The sequence below is a fragment of the Microtus pennsylvanicus genome, chromosome 5 (assembly GCF_037038515.1).
Source record: "Microtus pennsylvanicus isolate mMicPen1 chromosome 5, mMicPen1.hap1, whole genome shotgun sequence".
Lineage (NCBI taxonomy): Eukaryota > Metazoa > Chordata > Mammalia > Rodentia > Cricetidae > Microtus > Microtus pennsylvanicus.
This window is the reverse complement of record NC_134583.1, coordinates 73,730,783-73,750,632: the sequence shown is the minus strand read 5'-3', so window position 1 is coordinate 73,750,632 and position 19,850 is coordinate 73,730,783. Positions and strand designations below refer to the sequence as shown.

At 49.9% G+C, this 19,850-nt stretch overlaps 1 protein-coding gene across 3 annotated transcripts in view; it reads left to right on the top strand.

Annotated features, from left to right (window-relative positions):
• The first annotated feature begins 550 nt into the window (after window positions 1–550).
• Chst15 (carbohydrate sulfotransferase 15) overlaps window positions 551–19,850 on the top strand; it is an 83,100-nt gene continuing 63,800 nt past the window's right edge. Inside the window, exon 1 of one of the 3 annotated variants that reach the window (XM_075972540.1) lies at window positions 551–673. The gene's annotated coding sequence lies outside the window, so the exon portion shown is untranslated. Of the gene's footprint in view, window positions 674–792; window positions 1,420–19,850 lie in introns of those variants that run through there. The other 2 variants (XM_075972541.1, XM_075972542.1) reach the window with 2 other exon arrangements.

The following is a 19,850-nucleotide window of genomic DNA, read 5'->3' as shown; positions in this document are numbered from 1 at the left end:
TTAAGAGTTTAAGGTGTCTTTACACCAACCGATTTGCATCTTCAGCCCACAGTATGGGGCGGGGGGCGTCCACAGGAACCCTTCCTTGGAGCAGCCCCCCGTGGGCCACTGCGGCAGTCAGTGGTGCTCAGTGTCCTGCAGAACCTTACCTCTCAGAAGAAGCAGACCTACAAGGCTAAAGAGCTAGGCAGCCTTTGTAGGATGCAAAAATACAACAGAGGGCGCCGAAACCACCAGCGGCAATGGCCTTGAATATCAATGTATGGGCTGCCTCTGGACCGCCAAGTTCCTTAAAACTGTCTCTGGTAGCCTGGGTCACAGCCACACACACCAGGTTTCGGTTTTGCCTTTTCAGAGTTACCGCAACAGACAAACTGTATTTACTTGCAGGGCGAGGGGGCGGGGACCAAACCCACCGCTCAGTGGGGCGCGCACGCCTTGATCTCGCATTCCAGACTCGAGCTGATGTGTGTCAGCGCGACATGGGGCGGGGGGAGGGTTCTCTTCAGAGGTTTCATTCGCCATCTGCAAGTCTCTCCCAAACTTTTTCCTCCTAGCGCTCGTGGAGTCAGGTTGATGCGCCCTGGATGCCGGGCGCTAGGCGCGGGGCTGGGTGCGCGCTCCCGCTTAGTCGGAGCTGCAGAGGCTTCTGAGCTCGTCTTGGGCTTTTCAGGTACAAGTTGGGTGCGGGCTGAAGGGTTGGGGGCGGCGAGAAGCCGCTCGCGGAGGTTTGGCTCGGGGTTCCGGTGTCCCTCTGCGGGTTCCGCTCCGGCTGGCCGGGACTGAGAGCTGGGAGTCCAGGTGGCGGGGGCAGCGCGCAGCCTCACTCCCCGCGGTGCTCCCGGCGTGGAGGCGGCGGCAGCCCAGGCAGACAATGAACTTGGAGCGCGCCGAGCTCTGGCAGGTTTGGGCCCGCACCCCTCGGTCGGGCCTCCAAGCTCCAGGCGCAGTCCCCAGTAGGAGGCGTCCCTTTCACTGCGCAGTCCTGGCCGCGCTCTGGGTGCCCAGCGCGCTTGGGGGCCCTGCGGGAACGACTGCGGGTGGAGGCGCCGGGGCTCACACGCCCCCTCTCTAGCCAGAGCGAATGTGGCCCGAGCTCCGAGAAAGGGGACCGGGTGGTGGCGTGGTGGCGCTGTGGACAGCTGGAGGCCGGCGGAGGACACACGCCGCGGGGCACGCACCGGCCGGCTGTCCCGCAGAAACGCCCCAAGGAGTCAGAATCCGCGCGACCCTGGGCCAGCCAGCCCTGGAAGCTGAAGGCGGAGAACCGCTGGATATAGGACCAATGGACAGACAGGTCGGCGATTTTCTGGAGCGAGTTCGCCGCGGGCAGAACTGGGGACCGGGGTTCTCCTAACCGTGCTCAATGCCCCTCCCCCGCACACTTTAGGGGAAGTTTCCAGGCACAGCCTGGGGCAGGTACGTGGGCATCTCCCACCGTCTCTGGTACCGATGGGAGCAGCCTTGGAAACCCGGGCTATAGCTGCTATACGGCTCCCAGCAGGAAGGCACGTGTGGATTTGGGGGAACAGTTTCAGGCGTCGGCGTCTGTAGGACCAGGGTTCTTGAGGAGGGACTGTGGGAACAGGCCTGGGAAGAACGGATGGAGAGGCCTGAACTTTTTTTACTCTCCGCCTTTTCCTTCGTCCCTGTCCCCTAGTCCCCGAAGCGGCCTGACTAAGGAGTCTGATGGTGTCCCCGGCCAGCTGGGGAATAGCGGGTAGAACGAGGCTTGTCTGAACCGGGCCGCGGGGCGGCGGCGACTGCCGCCGGGAGCCGGGAAGGCAGCGGCCCGGACTTGGGGGCGACGCTGGGGTTGGCGATGGCGTGCTAATCGGTGGGGTTGTGTGCGCCGGTGGAGAGGAATCGAGCGTTGTGGTGGCTGGTGGCAGGTCTTGGCGCACTTGGCCGGGTGGAGCCCCTTGGGATTCTGGATGGCGCCGGGGCGAGGGGAGCCAGGCTTTGCAGGGAATGAATGGAGAGCTGGGGAAGCGCCTGATTTCTTCTTCGGGCGAACTGATTGGCTGGCTTGCGCTCATCAGTGTCCACGTTTAGGATTTCAAGGTCCCGCGCACCCTTGTTTGACTGCTCCATCACGATCTGAGTGTCCACGTTGCTTGCCTGTCTTGAGGGGCAGACAACGCTGCTGGAGTAGCACTGTGTTGGGACTGGGTTGCCTGCTGCTAGGCTGCTGGCTGGTGGCCGGACATTGGCGCCTTTAGTAAGGGCTCTTGCTGGTGGCGGGGAGTCTGGGGGTTGGAACCAACTGCTGGGGGTTGTGTGTGTGTGTGTGTGGGGGGGGGCTCTTGTCCTAAGTCTCCTAGTAAATCTGCTGAACGCCTTCACCTCATCCGTGATGAGTACAGTTTTCAGGAATGAAGTTCAGGAAAGCCTTGTGAGGGCTTGTGGCCAGTGACTCCCTGAGGTTGGTTGCCCATTATCAACTGCTGCTTCTGACCAGTGGGGTGCCTCTGTTACTGAAGCCTAGCTTTTCAGTGCACCCATCTTTTGCAATGCCTGACTGAATGGTGTGGATCACATCCCAGGATTGGAGTGATCATACCAATAGGCCCCCTGAGAACATCTGTATACTCCTCCACTGTGGTTGCCCCGAGGGGAGATAAAGCTTAGAGGTTTTCCCAAAGTTTCTCTTGAAGTTCCTCTGTTCTCCACCAGAAATTTCCTCTCAGGTGCCTCCTCGCAAAATCCAGACCTCTTCTTCAGAATATGGCATTTTCTGCTTTTAAAAAGTGTTTGTTGAACCAGGATCTGTTGACTGATATGTGAACACACACACATCATATGGTTTTGTTCAAAGAAGGCTGGGAATAAAAATGCTTTCTGGGTTGGATTTTGCCAGCAAGTTTGCTTCCCCCCAAACTAAAGAAAAACTGAAGATTTTTTTTGTTGTCACCTCAAGAGAGGTGAAGTGGCTTGCTATTGTTTCCCTACTAGGGCATGGGTGAACAGGAAGACTTAGGTCCAACCTTCTTCCCAAGGTCTCACTCCCCCAGGAACTATCTTAGGATCTCCTGAAGGAAACACAGCGCTGGAGGAGGCTGGTCTATCATGCTTTTCTCTGATGTACAAAACCTGGGCCACTGTCCTACCCAGGGATCTAGTGCTGTTAGCAATGGGTGCTGTGAGGGCCACTGTTCCTTCTACATCCTGTCTTCGCTTGCATCTGAAGAGAGGCTTCCCTTTCTCCCATTCCCAAGAGAGTAATCCTTGCATCAGGAAGGAGCCAGAAAAAGAGGGAAAGGTTGGGCCAGTGGCAACTGGATTGTGCCTATTCAGTGCCTTGAGAAGAACAATCTCAAATTAACCAGTTGGGCCCCAGGAGCTGGGAAGCTTTGAAGCTGCAGAGAACAAGCTGGGGATCTGCATAATGGTGGTGGTGGTGGTGGTGGTGGTGGTGGTGGTGGTGGTGGTGGTGGTGGTGGTGGTGTGTTTTTATATGTGCGTACGCCGTGGAGAGGAGATAGATGCCTTGAACAGGTGAGTGACACAGCAGGAAGCCTCCACTCGGCTCCAGCTAGTTGGGAAAAAGCAGAGTCCATGGGTCTTGTTAATTTCCGAACAGTTCTTAAGCCTGGGTATGGATGCGTGGGCTGGAGTCTAAGGATGATAGAGGTGAGGCAGTGGTGGCAGTGGTGGTTCTGTGTTGAGATGTCAGAGAAGACTTAAACTGTATAGACAGGTGATGGTCCACATGGACTCACACACTGGTATCTACTTGTCTTGCCTGGAGCTAGAGGAGGCCTGCCCAGGCTTCTCTACATGCTCTGTGTCGTGGGTCCCACAGCTAGTCCATGCATCCCCATCAAGAGCAGTGAGACTTTGCGTAAAACATCTTGTCTGCTGGTTTACTGAATAGACCCCATAGTTGCGCCTAGGGATGCCATGGGAATAAGACAGAGTCCCTGCTCTCTCTTAGGACAGGCAGACAGACTAGCCAGTGTCACGTGGACAGATGATCCTTCAGCTGCAGGCCTCGAGTGAGAGTAAGGCAAAGCCAGTGTAAGAGAGGGATTGGCTGTGGGGACAGGGGAAAAGCCTGGTGTGGTGGCTCTTCATGGCCACTATGCTGGCTTGGGTCTCTTACAAACTCTCAGATGAGGACACTCTTTGGGATTGGCAGCTGTCACTTCTGTCCACACCTCTTGAGCCTGTCCCCTTCCTGGAGCCTTAGCTGGCCCCTGTTTGTAGAGATGCCATTGGAAGACCATCCATATGAGAGAAGAGATGTTTTCAATTCTAAAGGTAGAAACTGTGTTTTCAAAAGTTGTAGCAGGCTCGGGAGTGTCATACATCCAAGCAGATGTGTCTTCGGTAGTGTGTGACTTAGAAGTGACTGTTGAGTCACTGGGAATAAGAATGCAACCCCTGTCACTTTCTGGGCTGTAAGTTCGGGAGGCTCAGGTACCGTGGATATTAAGTTACTTCAAAGGACAATTGGGTCCTCCAGCTGGGAATAAAGAGATCTTGTTTATTCTTAGCTGGTCGAATATTCAGAGACAAGGCGTTTCAGCTTACACAATGGGTTTCTTTATTGTCCTCACGTATTGGGTCCTGTGTGTTCCCCAAGACTGCTTCTCCTCTGAAACACTATGACGAAATGATGCATGCGAAGACCCCGGCTTCCCACATCCTGAGGAGACTATAAAGGTGGTGGTTACATACTTAGTTTGTCCAGCCTAATATCCAGGAAGAGAAGGGTTGGTGTCGATGTGGCCAATAGGAATTGTTTTCCTAAAACACGAGAATCCATGAGCCCCTATACATTCACAGCTGGCCCTGTGCTAGGCAGGTCCCACAGATACACGTATCCTTTCGTCTCTCTTAGAGGTCCAGGGGAGGGTAATGGAGACCCTCCCCATGGTTTTGATTATTCCTATGTGCAGGGAGGATGGGTGAAGGGGGGATGGGACAGTCCTCATCCTCACTCCAGGAGAAGACTGTGTTTCTGTGAGTGGAATTAACAGTGGAGGGGAGTTGGCAAGTGGGAAGCGGTTTCTGTCCTTTACAGAATTTGCAGGGATGCAGAGAGAAGGGGAGCATCGTCTCCTCCCCCACCCCCGTGGTTGAAAGCAGCTCTGTGCAATATTTATGCATTCCCTTTAGGTGTGGCCCTGGGCCAGGTGCATGGGGGCAGAGAGTCAGCTCTCAGCACACAGTTCCTGCACAGCAATGAGATTAGTGGGCGAGGCAGAAGTTGTGCAAGTCAGAATTACATAATGCGGCTGACAGGCGTCTTTGAGGGGCCTTGGGAGAGTGCAGTGGGAGTCTGGTGAGTGCCTTGGAGATTGGAGTCTTCGGATGATTTCGCCCAGGTGTCCTATAAAAGAGTTAAGTCCCTGCCAGGTGCTGGGAACAATGCCTGGTAAATAGCACTCAGTGAGCATTGGATTGTGTAATTATTTCTTTTCTAGAACTCCTTACATGATAGAGGAATATCTCTGAGGCCTAAAACTGCATAGCACCCCTAAACCGTGTATCCTTAGAGCAGCGGTTCTCAACATGTGGGTTGTGACCCCATTAAGGGGCCATATGACCCTTTCACAGGGATCCCTTGAGATCATCAGAAAACAGGTATTTATTTTATGATTCATAACAGTAGAAAAATTACAGTTATGAAGTAGCAGCAAAATGATTTTATGGTTGGGGGTCACTACAACATGAGGAACTTGTACTAAGGGGTTTCAACATTAGGAAGGCTGAGAGTCACTGCCTTAAAGCATCATGTTCTCTGTCTAATCTAGTCCACCTTAAGGCCATCGCTAGGAATGTAGTTCAGTGGTGGAGGACTTGCCTAAGTACATGCAAGATAAAAAAAATAGAAAAGCATTAGAGAGAGAGAGAGAGAGATAAAGAGAGAGATAAAGAGAGAGCTGGGGGAGCCCCTTATTGCCTTGTCCCAGCTAGATTTCCCAAGGCTGTGGCTTTAACTCTCCCAGACATCTTCTCATCAGTGCAGGGAGGGGACAGGGTACCCACTAAAAGAGGCACCCTCTGTGCCTCTTTTAGTTGGCCCTGTAGGTAGGCTGTAGGTGCCTGTCTATTTGATGCTGTCACATTAAGTAGAGTCCAGGCCATCCTCCAGGAAGAAAAAAATGTGCTGGTGTAGCTGGCCTTTGAACATCACATCTTGAGCCCCTCTCTGAGTTTGAAAGAACCTAAGAGGGAATGGATGTGGAAGGGAGCTCCTGGCGAGGGCAGGTACTCCTGACACCTCGTTTACATTTCTAGAACTCATCTTGGTTCAGGCATTTTAGACTTCTGAGGAAAGTAATGCTGGCAGATCCTCAAAAGCAGAGGGTGTCATTTAAAAAAACGGAAACTTGGATACTGTCCAGAGTTGTGTTTGCAGTAGAAACACTGAAGCAGGCGGCCTAGTCACCCAGGTGTCTGGAAAATACCCCAACATGGGCAGATAATTAGATACAGGCTGGGCACCATTATGTTTTCCTTACCGTGTTCTGGGGCCGATGGTTTCACATTTTCTCTGGAAATGGAATATGTGCCTGCTGGGCTATTTTGTTCCCTGTGGTCAAAAAGATAGTGGTACAGCCACCTAAGAGGAAGATGGGCCAGGATGGATCTGTTGTACTTTTCTGTGCCCTCGTAGCTAGCTACCCTAGGGGTACTGGGCCCGTGGCACCTTTATCACACCGCCCAACCCTGCATTTCAGAGTGAAAGAGATTGGGGGAGGGAAGTGATACACTGTTGATGAATGGGGCTTGGAGCATGCCTGCACTTTCTACGCTTGTGAGCGAGCTCAGCTGATTGGAAGAATAGCTAGCACTTCTGGTCAGCCTGTTTAGGGACACAGTGCATTCCCCCAGCCACTCAGAAAAGCCACCTAAGGTCCCCGGCAGAGCCCATCCGGCAGCTTCATGGCAATTCCGATTCAAGTCCCTGCTGTGGTTTTCCATCTCATTCCCATGACCCTGGACAAGGCTGAATGTATCACAGTTTTCTCATGTGACAACTGCGCCTGCTGAGTGGCTTATTATGACCAGTACAAGCTGGGGTTCAGGGATCTTCCTCAGATCCAGCCAGTTTTCTGGTGGAACTCAAATGTGACTTTGTTCCTATCTGAAGCTGAGGTTGGCATGTATGCTGAACCAGTATGGTGGGTGAGGTATACTGCAAAACAGGGTTTGACGGACTCCGCAGTCTGCACACATGGGAGGCTTCAGTCCCTTCTGGATAGCCACTTTCCTCCTTGGGGTAGGCAGCAGGAGAGGTGAGGCAGGCAGTGAAGATCTGTGTCTTCTGTATTCTTGGGACTGTGCAGCTACTTCCTGGCATAGACACTTTTCTCGTAGGCAGGAAGCACCGTGCTGAGCTTAGTGTCTGGTCCATGGTGGAGAGTTGGTGTTGCTTTCATAGCACAGCGGCTGCACCTGAATCTACTGCTGTTTCAGCTACTGACTGGCTCAGCAATTCCTGCCCCACTGCTCAGGCTGAGGCCTGATGGGACTTCTGCATCCTGCCGGAACAGCCACTGCCTCTGCAGCCTAATGTAATTTTTAACTAAGTCTCTATCATTCTATTTTACCAGTAAAAATTCAGGAGTCAGATACTGGGGTAAACCTGCTAGCTCAGAGAGGCCAAGAAGAAACCAGTTGACCTTCCTTCTTAGCCAGCGGCTCAACAAGAAAGCTCCCCTTAGCTGTCCCAAACTCAAAAGTCTCTCCTCACTACTTCCTGTGCATGTCCCTCTCAGGTTTCCAGACTCCCCCTAACTCTCGATGGCTACTTCCTGTCAACTATATCCTGGCTCCGCCTCTTGCCTCAAGGTTGATTTTAGTTAATTAACACCATCTTGGGGTTCACAGTGTGATCAAATATCCAGTAATAGGTTGGTCTGTGTCATCTCTTGGGCATGAGGTGGGCAGGGTGGCCGTAATGTGGTGGGCAGGGTGGCCGTAATGTGCTTGCAATGTATCAATTCTGTGTTATTATCTGCTTTGACCACAGACTTCAAGGCTACATTCTAACCTGAATGCAGTTCACTTGGATGGAGGTAATGGCTGTCTGCTAGCCAGAGAGCTTTTCTTTCCTTCTTTCCTGGCCCCTCAACTGGAAGTGGGCCTCTCCCTCCCCCTGTTTCTCCTTTTTGTCTTGCTCTGTCCTTGAGATTGGTCTCAAACCGATGGACTTGTGCTATGCTGTCTCGGTCTTCCAAGGGCCGGGACTGTTGTCATCCAGCATGCCTGCCACTGGCCTGCAGGTCTACTGGGTAGAGTTCTGTCTTTGTGCCAAGTTCCCTGACCAGCCAGCCTAGACTTGGGTGTACCCAAGTCTCCTCGCCACCGGGAAGGGGAGCCCCTGCATCTGGCTGTTCTTCCTTGTGTCCCAACCGTTGCCTTAGCATCACCACTATTAGGAAGCCCAGCTGGCCACTGTCATGTGCCTTCTTGTCCCATCCATGGGCAGCCTTCCTTCTCTGAGCTTCTACAATTCCACTCCGTTGTATTTCTCGCTTTTGAGTTTTTTCCATATGTAGTGTGGTCTGACTTTCTGGGTAATGTCTGTTTGCCTGGTCTAGTGGGCCCCGTATCAGTGAGGAGGCTGTCCCTTCTCACTTTCTCACGGCTGGCTCTGCTCCTAGTTGAGAGTGATTGTCATGTATTGAATCTGTACATCAGTTTACAAAGATCTGTCTGAGAGCCAGTCTCTGGAGGATGCTCGTATATGTCCAGAAGATAGGGATTCTGAGCTTGGTGTCATGACCCAGGAGTTGACACTTGGTGACCTTCTAGAAGAGACTGGTGTAATGACGCTGGACTCCTGGCATCTTCTTGGAGCAGTTATTTTTAAGAACAATCACTGCTTTTTTTTTTTGGTGCGTCTTGAGAGTTGTGGGAAGAATGTTATGGGGATTTGGTTGCTGTTCCAAGAATATAAACAAGGGTCATCCACTCAGGCAAGAGCCAGGGGCTGTTAGCATTTTGTGTGCCTGGAACATATAGCTTGTCTTAAGGTTCCAGGATCCTTTGTTTGGAATGTAAATATTTACATTAAAAATATAAAGCTTGTCCTGGTGTATGTTTTTAGTGACTGTAATTTCTAAACCCCAAGTCAGACTATTAGTCTACAGAGGATTTTTCTCCTCCAATTTGTGAACCTGTTTATATAAAGAGTCTTCCAAATGTACACATACCAGACCGTGTTTACTTTGTGTGCATGAGGGATCTCCAGGCCTCCTGGAAAGTGCTGGCCCCGGATGAATCTGCATTGCTGGCGGTGAGTCTCAGTACACACGGCCGATCCTTCTGTATTTTTAGCGGTAGAGCTATAGGGAACAGTAGCAGCCTTTGGGACCAGGCCTCATGGCATCATCTAACCCTGATTTCTGGTTCCGTTTCCTGTTCATCTAGGTAGGGGCTGACTTGGTGGTCCTGGTCGATCCCCATGTCGCTTCACTGTGCATGTCATTTCAGAGGTGTTTATTGCTCTAGGAAGACATCTAGGAGAGTCATCTTGGAACCCTTGCGGACCCATTGCTGGGTTGATGTTGAACTGTGGAATCTGTGTGACAATTTCCTCTCTCATCGTCTTTGGGGGCAATTTGGCTTTTCGTTCGTCCTCTGGAGACGAGCCCAGGTCTGTCAAATGTTTGCTTGCCTTTCTGGCCTGTCTTATTTTCCGGGTTCAAGGCTAGTGGCTGATGGGAACTGGCCTCGACCATCTGCCCTGCGTGGGGCAAGGTCACTTCTGGGACTTCCTCTCAATCAGTCCTGGATGGAGAACGTCGCAGGGTGAAAAATGTCTTCCTTGTACATCTGGATTCTTGACTGGGTTACAAGAAATTAAACTGACATAAGACAGATGGACAGATGGAGGAACATAGCTGCTTATATCCACATCGTAGGGTCACCAACTAGGACATGGGATGAAGGGACGGATGACTGAAGGCCTTCCCGAGCTAGAGAAAGGAGCAGGGCTTGAGGGTGTATGTGGGGGGGGGGGCGGGGATGGCCACACAAATTTTACAAGAGGATAAGGGCACTGTCATTGTCAACAGAGTCTGTGTTGTGTGGCTCAAGTCTCAGTAACTAACACCATCTTAGGAACAACTACCAGGAAAGGTGAGTCTGCCACACTGACCAAAGCCTGGAGGGGACTCTCCGCACAGACCTTCTGCTAGAGGACCCTCGCCTGGCACACAAAGGGCCCAGAGGAACCCTCAGTCTCTATCCTCTTTCTCAAGTGGCCTCCGTTCGAAGGAGCCAGCGTATCAAGCATGTTTCATTGGTACTTCAGTTTGAGTGTGAAATGTTCCCCACAGACTCGTGTGTCTGGACATGTCGTTCTAAGCTAGTGGTGTTGTTGGGGAAGTTGTAGAAGCATTGGAGGTTCCTAGCTGGTAGATGGTAAGGTTGTAGGTAGGGCTTGAGGTTCTAGGTCGTCTCTGAGTCTGGCTTGCGTCTTGCGTTTGCTGATTGGCAACCAGGACATGATAAGCTCTGGCAGCTGCAGAGAAAGCCTTTCCTGCCGTGATTGGTTGTAGCCCCTGAGCCACGAATCCAAACAAATTCTTCCTTAAGTTGCTTCAGTCAGGCATTTAGTCTTAACAATGAGAAAACTTCACTAGGAAATCAGTATTGAGAATGGGATTGTGGTTGTGATAAACCTGACCATGTGGTCTGTGGGTTTTCAGAACTGGTTTACAGGAGAAACGTGGATGAGTTTAAAAATCCCTAGACTAGCTGAGCAGAACTCATTAGGTCTTCTGATGGGAGTCTGGAAGACGAGAACACCAATATGAATTGTGGACAGTAAAGGTTGGGCTCACGAGAGGGGAAGAAAAAATTCCCTCTGAGCAAGAGATTGTTTATGTTGCATTCTGGCAAGGAACTTGGCCTTGTTCTGTCCTTGTTCTGAAAATTCGAGAGTGGTTGAATGAAAAAGAAATGGCCTAACTCATTAGTGGAGGAAATTTGAAGACAACACAGCAGTCAGGCCAAGACATGATTAGTGCTCGCTGCTTTTAGCAAGGTGGAGAAAAAAAGATGTAAAAAAATGAACGGTTTGGCCAGGAAAGGGTTGTGCTTTTGTTTGAGGTCCTGGACAAGGCAGGTCCAGGCAAATCAGACTGGACTATTAAAGAGATGAGTGCCATTCAAGAGAAATTGCAGCTCTTGCCCCAGGACAGTGGAAATGGTACCTTGAAGACAAGATCTCACTTATGGAAGACTCCAGGGTATAGCAATGTAAACCAGTGGGAGAAGAAATCCCTTAAGAAGATAAAGCCTCCAGGTTACCCCCGTCCAGCAGGATTGCCTAGTGAGGTGTTTCCCCAGGTGCAGCCCTCCAGGCGCTTGGGGCAGCTGCACGCCAAAAGTCCCTGGGAGCCAAACTTCATTTTGAGCTTTTGGCAGAATTTGGCTTTGTCCAAATTGTGCCGATTTTGCAAACATGCAGAATTCAAGAGCCCTGGGGTGGTGGAGGCTTGCACCAGGGTTCCAGAAAACAGCCGTGAAGGACAAGCAACACACAGGAAAATCGCATTCTGAGTGCAGAGCACTCCTGAAAGGTTTACCTGTGAAGCTGTGGAGATGAAGCTCGAGCTGCAGTGGAGACTGGGGATGTTTACATCCCAGGAAAAGGGATGCGACAGGCACTGAACGAAACCTATGCGACACCAAAGGGGCTGCATGTGTTAGACGTGACAGGATTTAAGGGTGAGGTTGCTCAAGCCTATTAGAGTCCAGATGCCTCCATTGAAAGCCTTGAGTGATAGACGTGAAGCTACAGGGTTTGCTTGTCTTGTCCTGCTGGGTTTTTGGTGTTGCCTTAGTTGGTCTTCCCTTGCAGTGTTTCTCTGTTCCTTTCTGTTGGAATGGAAATGTTTATTTCACACCAATGTGTATTTAAAACATGTTACTTGGTGTTTGCTATTAGAAGGACTCATGGTTAAGAGAGTGCATGAGTCGCGGAAGGTACTTTGGACTTTTGAACAGTGTTGGAACTTTGAGACTACAGGGACTTCTGAAGTTCGGATGGATGCATTTTACATTATGAGACGACCAGGGGCTTATGTAGGGTAGGCTGCTATGCTTTGAGTGTGAAACATTCCCTGCAGGCTCACTTGTATGAATACTCAGTCCCCAGCTGGTAGCACTGTTCTGGAAGACTGTAGCACTTTTTGAAATGGGGTCTAATTGGCAGCTGGGTGATCAAACAGGGACAGAGCTAGATAATTGTAGCCTGGCTGTCTCTCTGCCCCTAGCTCTCTACTTGCTGGTTGGCTACTGAGATGTGAATAGGGTGGGCTGTAAGCTCCTGAGGCTGGATGGAGTTGCCTGTCTATAGCCTTCCGTATCATGATGGACCCTGAGCATCCTTCATGTAGCAGCCTCCTTCTCGCTGCAGGATGAAGGGCAAATGAAGGGGAGATGGGAGGACCCTAGAAAGGTGCTTTCAGGGCTCTCGCCTTTCTCCATCTCTGGTTCTCATCTCTGGCTCCTTTTTGGAGCTGGAGTATAGGGCCTCCATTGTCTTCACTTCTCAGCCAGCCCATGCATCTTATCTTAGATGAGGCTGCCTTCTTCTCCGTCCACTGAACACGGATGGCTTGGGGCAAGGACTTGCTGAGGCACCAGGATCCATCTTTTCTTATTTATCTCTGTCTCTCAAAGGGAATGGAGTTCAGGGGCTAGGATGCCTGCTTTTCTGCTTGGGAGCATTTCCTTCTTAACAATCCTGGGGTGCTGAACCCCAAATGGAAGAGGAAGTATGAGGAAGTGGCCCAAGGGCAGAAGAATAGAGTTCTGTGTTACACACCACCAAGCATGAAACTTCCCATTTCCCTTTGACCAGCCTTAGGTGACCTTCCTCACCCAAAGGACTTGTTATCTGGGCTTAGGAGTGAGGACCCTAGGGACATCTTACGTGTTCTAAGGATTGAATTAAGGTAACACTATTCTTGTCTGTGCTTGTATTTGGCTTAATTCACAATGGTGTGGCCCTTATTGTCTGCCACAGTTTTTTTTAATACAGATAATACATTCCAGGGAGTTCCACCTCTGTCCAGAAATGGAAGTGCATTATGTCGGAAGTCAGGCAATAGTTGTTTCTAGGATGTGCTGAACTTGCCTAAGAAAGTTATCAGGAGGACGAGAGGAGGGGTGAAAGGGTGCCCATTAACGTATCAGCCTGGCATTTGCATTGTGCTAACTCTGAGAAGCTATTAATACCCACTTGATAGCAGTTTTAGTGAGGTGCTGGGGGTGAGGGTGGAATACCTGAAGCCAGAGAAGGAAGCTAGTGCTTTGGATCCCCTCTTCAGAATTATCTGTCAGGCAAAGCAGGGGAAAACATTTGCTCCCTAGCCAACCATGGGGAGTCCACTAATCCTTTGCCCTGTGTGTGATTTGGCTCCGAATAAAAATGATGTATTAAAAAGCAGGTGAAGCCTCCTTGCTGTTTGAGTGGGGCAAGATAAATTTGCTTTCAGCTGTTGCAAACAAATCAATGGAAAAGCCGCCGGGCTGCTCACTTCTCCAGTCAGCAGGTTTTTGGTTTACAAGAGGAAGCCCTGTCTATTCACAGGGCTTCCCCTTCAGATGGCCTAGGGACTGGCTGTCTCCCATATTCATATATGCAGAACATAGCTCTCATCCGGAGGATTTTGAAAGTCATACAGAAGGCCTTAAAAAGAAACCTCAGTCAATATTTTCTTTTAAAAGCAGTTTTTTTTTTTTTGGCGCTATTACACACCATGTTAGTGACTTTTCTCATTGTTGTGACAAAAATTTCAGACAAGAGTGACTTAAGAAGAAGGGGTTTATTCTGGTTTACAGTTGGAGGGCACAGCTCACATGGTGGGCAAGGCCTGGCAACAGGAGCACGAGGCAGCTGGGCGCGTTGTAGCCACAGTCAGGAGGCAGACAGAGAGCAGTGTTGGTGCTCAGCTTGCTTCTCCTTTTTATTCAGCCAGAGACCTGAGCCTGTGAGATGGTTCTACCCACAGTCAGGGTGGGTCTTCCTGTTTTAGTTGAATCTTTCAGGAAACACCCTCACAGATACCCCACTGGTGTGCTTCCATGGTGATTCTAAATCTAGCCAAGTTGACAAGAGACACGTGCTATGTAGTTCATCCGTGTGAAATAGATAATTTAATGTTTTCTGTGTATCCCATAGGTATGTGCACGACATCACAGCCAGTGTTATGGCGTTTCACCCACTGAACAAAAAAACCCGCACCCTTTGCTTACCACCCCCCCTGTCATACACCCCCACCACCTGAACAGTCACAAATCAACTTTTGGTCTCTGTCAGTCCGGCTTCTCAATTCTAGACTTCTGTAAGGACAGAATCATGAAGGATGTGGTGTTCTGAGGACGGTGTTATCCACGTTGTAACATATGAAGTCCATTCTTCTCATGGCCAGAGAATAGTCTGTGGGGTGGACTGACGACTGTTCTATTTACCCAAGTGTCCCTTGGGAGTCATTTCCAGTGTCTCCAGGTTTGGGCTTTCTTGAGCATCGTTGCTGTAAACTTTTGTGTGTAGGCTTTTTTCACGTGAATGTGTTTCCCTTTCTAGGGTTTCATTTTGTTTTGTTTTAAGATAGTTTTGCTTTCTCCTCACAACAGGGATTTATTTAGTTTTCTTTCTCTGGCCCTAAAGAAGTCTTGCATTATAGTGAGGTCCTGACCTTGCTTGTTGTCATGCTGGGGGGGGGGGGGGCGGGGATTACTGAGGAGCCTGACTTGTTGAGTTCCAAGGACCTGCACTGAACATAGTTCAGATCTTCTTTATAGATGGGGAAACTGAGGCCCCAGAGAAGTCACACACAGAGCCAGGATTGTATCTAGGTTTCCGAGTTACACTTCCGTTACTCTCTATGTTCCTTTAAAGTCTTTGTAAAACTCCAGGTTGCCTTCTAGACCAGGCTGGGGAGTAGGTGAGGGTGGGTGGACGGATGGTGACTGCCTTGCTTCAGCCTACTCCTAACGTAGCACAGGGCTAGGAAAGTCTCATCTCCACCGGATACCAACGAGAGCTGCAAATTGTGGCGCCAGTGACTTTCTAGTTCTCTGTCCCTGCAGCCAGAGAGGCCGCTGCTGATCTGGGGGGGGGGGTGATTAAATTAGGAACCAATTCAGAGGATGAAATTTTATCTGATCTGGCCAAGTCTATAAACAAGGGGCTGTGATTGTGTTTCCAGGAGACATTAAGAAGTTGTGTTTTAAAGAATTGTGCTGGACGAAAGCATGTGAAAAGACTCCATTGGGGCCAAGCTGGAGGCCTCCCTGGCTGGGGTTGGCAATGGACTAGAGTGTGCAGTCCTGGGGGTCTGGCTGTGTCCCCAGGCCAGCCTTCTGCATGCTCTGTTTCCAAGTCCCTCTTGAGCTCCACTGCGGTGGATGTGTGTGTTTTGTGGCTGGGATGGTCTCTCTGTTTAGGAGAGGAGTTCTGCCTCATCCCTCTGAAGTGGCTATAGAGGATCCAGGGAACTCCGAACTGGTCCTTTGCCACCCAGACCAGCAAACAAGACAGCCACGTGGCCAAAGCTGACCTCAGGAGACCAGAAAGCCAGATGCCTGATCTGCCCACTTATATACATGGAGATGAACAGAGAACAGAGAAGAGACCCCAGAGGTGCCCCTCAGTTTTGCAGAACCTTCCAGTGCTCCAAGAGGTGGGAGACAGTCATAGAAGGAGAAGCTTCTATTTGATGATTGAAATGATGTGGCCATGCTGACAGAATCCATTATGATGGAGAAACCTAGGATTATGGATTGGGTCAGGGAGACAAGAAGGACCCCGCCGTCCAATAGAGAGCCATCTGGCTTCTTCCTATTCTGAACTTAGTTCAAACCCTCAAACCTTGACCTCTCTGTTGGAGCTGTGCTAGAGAGATGCTGGAGGAGAGGCAGATTGGGATGCAAGATGGCACAAGGGTGAATAAGAAGCTGCCATTGTCCCTCAGGTGGGGGAGCTAAAGGGTGCTGCTTTCCGTCTAAAGAAGCTTGGTAGCCCTGGGAGAGGATGAGGAGGGTACTGTTCACATTGTGGTGGACTACGAGGTAGAGAGGGCAGACCAAGCAGCAGGCCAAGCCTCAAGGGTCCAGCGAAGATCACTCAGGAAAAGGTGCATGAGGAAGATGCAGATGAGAGAAAGATGAGTTGAAACATTTTTCGTCTACTTCTCCCAAATTGACCGGCATTGCACTATCATGCTGTTGTTGCTAGCATCACGACTAATAGGCCTTCACGACTGTGCAAAGAGGTGAAATCTGGGCGGAAGGTAGGGACTCTAAATCAGTGTCCTGGAAACTCCACGGGGTTTAGAAAGACTTAGACTTCCTGTGGTTTTCTATTAGTTTGTTTGCACTGGCTTGTTGGTGGTATCTGTGTGTGCATGGATGCACGTGTGCTCAGGTGTGTAGAGCTATGTGTGCCCAGCTCTTCCGCTAGGAAACACTCTCTGGAGTTTGACTGTGATTACAATCATTCTCCAAGGGGCATTTTCTAGCTCCTTCACACTGAAGATGAGGGCTAGGTAATCAGGACAGTGATCGTGACAATGACGCTCATCTGTCCTGAGTGTCTGTTGTGACTTCCTCTGACTGTCTTTAGGTCTCATGTCCAGATTTCCTAGATGCACCTCACCTTCTCTTGTTCAGCAGTGTGTGTGTGTGTGTGTGTGTGTGTGTGTGTGTGTGTGTAGTTTAGATTAGTTTTCCTTTTTGTGAGTGGTCCCACCCCTCTGTCCCACAGCAGCCCGGCCGAAGGCTTGGGCGTCATCTGTGACAATGGCTGACAGCACTCGCTTGCCTTTGTTCTGTTGCTGCCACTCAGTCCCCTTGGAGCAGGAAATGAGTCTTCCTCATCTTAGAAGGAGAGGGTTGGGCAGCTGGGTGGATGGATAGACAGGCTGATGGGTGGAAAGAAGGCGGCAAGAATGGGTGCAAGTGTCTTGACCCACAGTGCTAGGGTGGCTGCAGGCTTCCTCACCTGTTCTGTCCCCACCCTGCTCGCTGCCTTTGTTTCTGGGGGGACCTGCTGAGGATGAGTGGCCAGATTTCCTCCCTTTATCCCCCTTCATAAAAACACGTAGTCTGACCCCAAATTGCTGTTTGCCGTTTCCTCCACTAGGATGATCAACGCCCATCTGAGCCTTGCTGGCCAGCAGCTGCTTTGAGATTCAGAAGTCAGGAAAAGAAAGAAAGATGGAAATAAACCAGTAGCCCAGTCTCTTTTTGCAGTGGTTGACCTGAGAACGGGAGCTGGCGGGGGAGAGGGGGGGACGGGACACCATGGTGGACAGCTGGAAGCATCCTCCTGGAAACAATACTGAAATAAACACGAAGTTCAAAGGTGAGCAAGGCTGTTAACTTGAGTCCAGTGATAATTTCAAGCAGGGACAGGAACTGAGCACGGGAAATGTGCACACTGGCCCCCTTACCCCGTAGATCAACACTTTCTTGCCCTCCTCTCTTCTACAGAACTTGATTAGTCCTTGTTCCTTGCCATTGCTGCTTTCAGATGTTTCTCTTGAGGTTCCTGCCATGGGTTTTCCCTCTGCTGCTGCTTCCTCTCTGTCTCCTAGGTAGTAGATCCCCAGGCTGCCTCCATGCCTTCTCTTCTCAGGGCCCTCTGCCTAGACCTTGTCCACAGCTGGGCTACACCCATGGCATGTTAACCCCAGCCTTTCTTCCCAGCAAACGAACTGACAGGTGCTCAGCAGATTATTCCTGTCCCTTTCTGTGTGTTAGGTCTCCTCCTGTTCTCCTTGGCTGTCCTTACGACTATCACACCAGGAAAGTTTGGTCGATAAATATTTATCATGTGGCGATATACAGATCTGCTTCCTATTGCTTATGATTAGTTTTTTTTTAAGTTGTGTATAAAATATAAACTTCCTTGTATTTTAGTAAAAATGGAGAGAAAAGAAGATAGTTTTTCTTTTCTTTTCTTTTTTTTTTTTTTCAGAGAAGCTTGATTTAGAATCATTCCAGATGTTCACCCACCATCTCTCTTCTCCAAGCCCGAGCCCAACTGTCTAGAAACTGTCTTGACGGGCTGAAAACCTGCCAAGGGCCCCCTTAATCTTTCCCCACTTCTAACGCTGCCTCATAATTTTAACTTTTTATTTCGAAATAATTTGAGAGATGCAGGAAGTAGCAGTGTTCCTATGTCTCCTTCGCCCAGCATCCTACCATGATAACATCATCTGTGACCCTGAGACCCCATAAAAGCCAGGAAATTGAGGCTGGCCCAGTCTCATTAACAAAGCTGCAGGCTGCATCCTGCGCCTTCTGATGTTATTAAGCCCAGGGATCCACAGCACTTTGGAAGCATTTTAGGATTTCAAGAATTTCAGCCCTGTCGTTTATCTTTTAGATGATTTTTGGATCTTTTCCAATTGGCAGTCAATGACATTAGCTTTCGTCAGGTCAATAAATCCTAGAAGAGCCTCTTTAATGTTTTTCCCAAATTCTGCCGCCCATGTGGTACTCTATGGGTTTCTGTCCCTGAAGAGTGTACTGAGAGAACCCTCCTACCTGGGTTTGAGAAGTTCTTAGAGATGAGGGATGGTTCAGCTCAGGCTGGTGTAATGGAACATAGCACAGAGATCTGGAGCTCTTGAGATATGGTCACAGTAACCAGCGTGCATGGGGGACCTAATATGAGCTGCTTTCATTTAATATTCTTGGAAGCCTTTGAGGAGATACGCTTAACAGCCCAGTGCCCCCACTTCACAGTTTAAATTCCTGTAACTCAGTGGTAGAGTGGGGACTTGAACCCAGGCAGTCTGAATCAGAGACTGCTTGCAGCCTGGTAGGCCTTAGTCCTTGAATCAGGCCTACACACTTGACCAGACTGCTCTGAGCATCTTTGGCCTCCCAGCTCTGAGATGGGCTTGTCTGAGTTCTGTCATGTCTCTTAATTTAAGTGTAGTTGGTTTTTCTGGTGAAATGGTCCTATTGATAGAGCTGGGAACCCTCAAAGAAGCAAGCAAAATCTCTACCCCACCCCTTGGAGATGCTTTAAGGTAGGGATATTTCTATAGTCCTATTCGCTGTGATAGAAGCCTTAGTTCCCATTAATTTATGTTTTGATATATTTTAATTAGGCTGCCTACAAACTTATTTCAAGGTGCAAAATTCTGAGTGGCAGGCAGACCCAGAACTCCCACGTATGCTCAGGACTCAAGACTCAAATGATGCGTGTGCATCCTTCTCTCTCCCTGTCATGGGTACCATAAATGGTGACATGCCGCTAGAATGGGATGTGCGAACTTTATCTGCATGTACCTAATTGGGTTTTGTATTCTCTACCAAGGAAGGTTAAAATGAAGCCTGTTTATAAATGGTGTCTAAGCCGCACAGGCTGGGGGACAAGCTGTAAAAACCAACAGTGCAGAGCGCTGGATGAAGGGCTTAATTTTCTCTTCTGGTTGGGGACTAAGCACATCACTCCACGAAGGTAAAGATTTTCCCATTTATAGAGGCTGTGAGGGATAAGCCTTGGCTCATCAATTTCCTCCATGGCCTCTCTTCAGAGCCTGTGAGATGGCCTGACTCCGGGGACCAGTGTCTAACCACATTAGTGCGATAAATTAAAGGGCCTAGTGTTGGCTAAATTGTCAGGCTGAGCTGTATGGGAGCTGGTCCTGAGATGGGAACTGTGATGAACAGGCTGCTGCTAGCTCTTCCCGAGAGAGGGATCATTCGGATCCACATTCTCAAGTACTCCTAGGAAGGTCCCAGCGATGATCCCAAGTCTGAGAGACAGAATGCAATTTTCTGAATGATGGCCATCATTATCTCTAAGGAATAGGAAGAGATCCCAGGGAATGTTGTCTCTCTCCATCCGACCC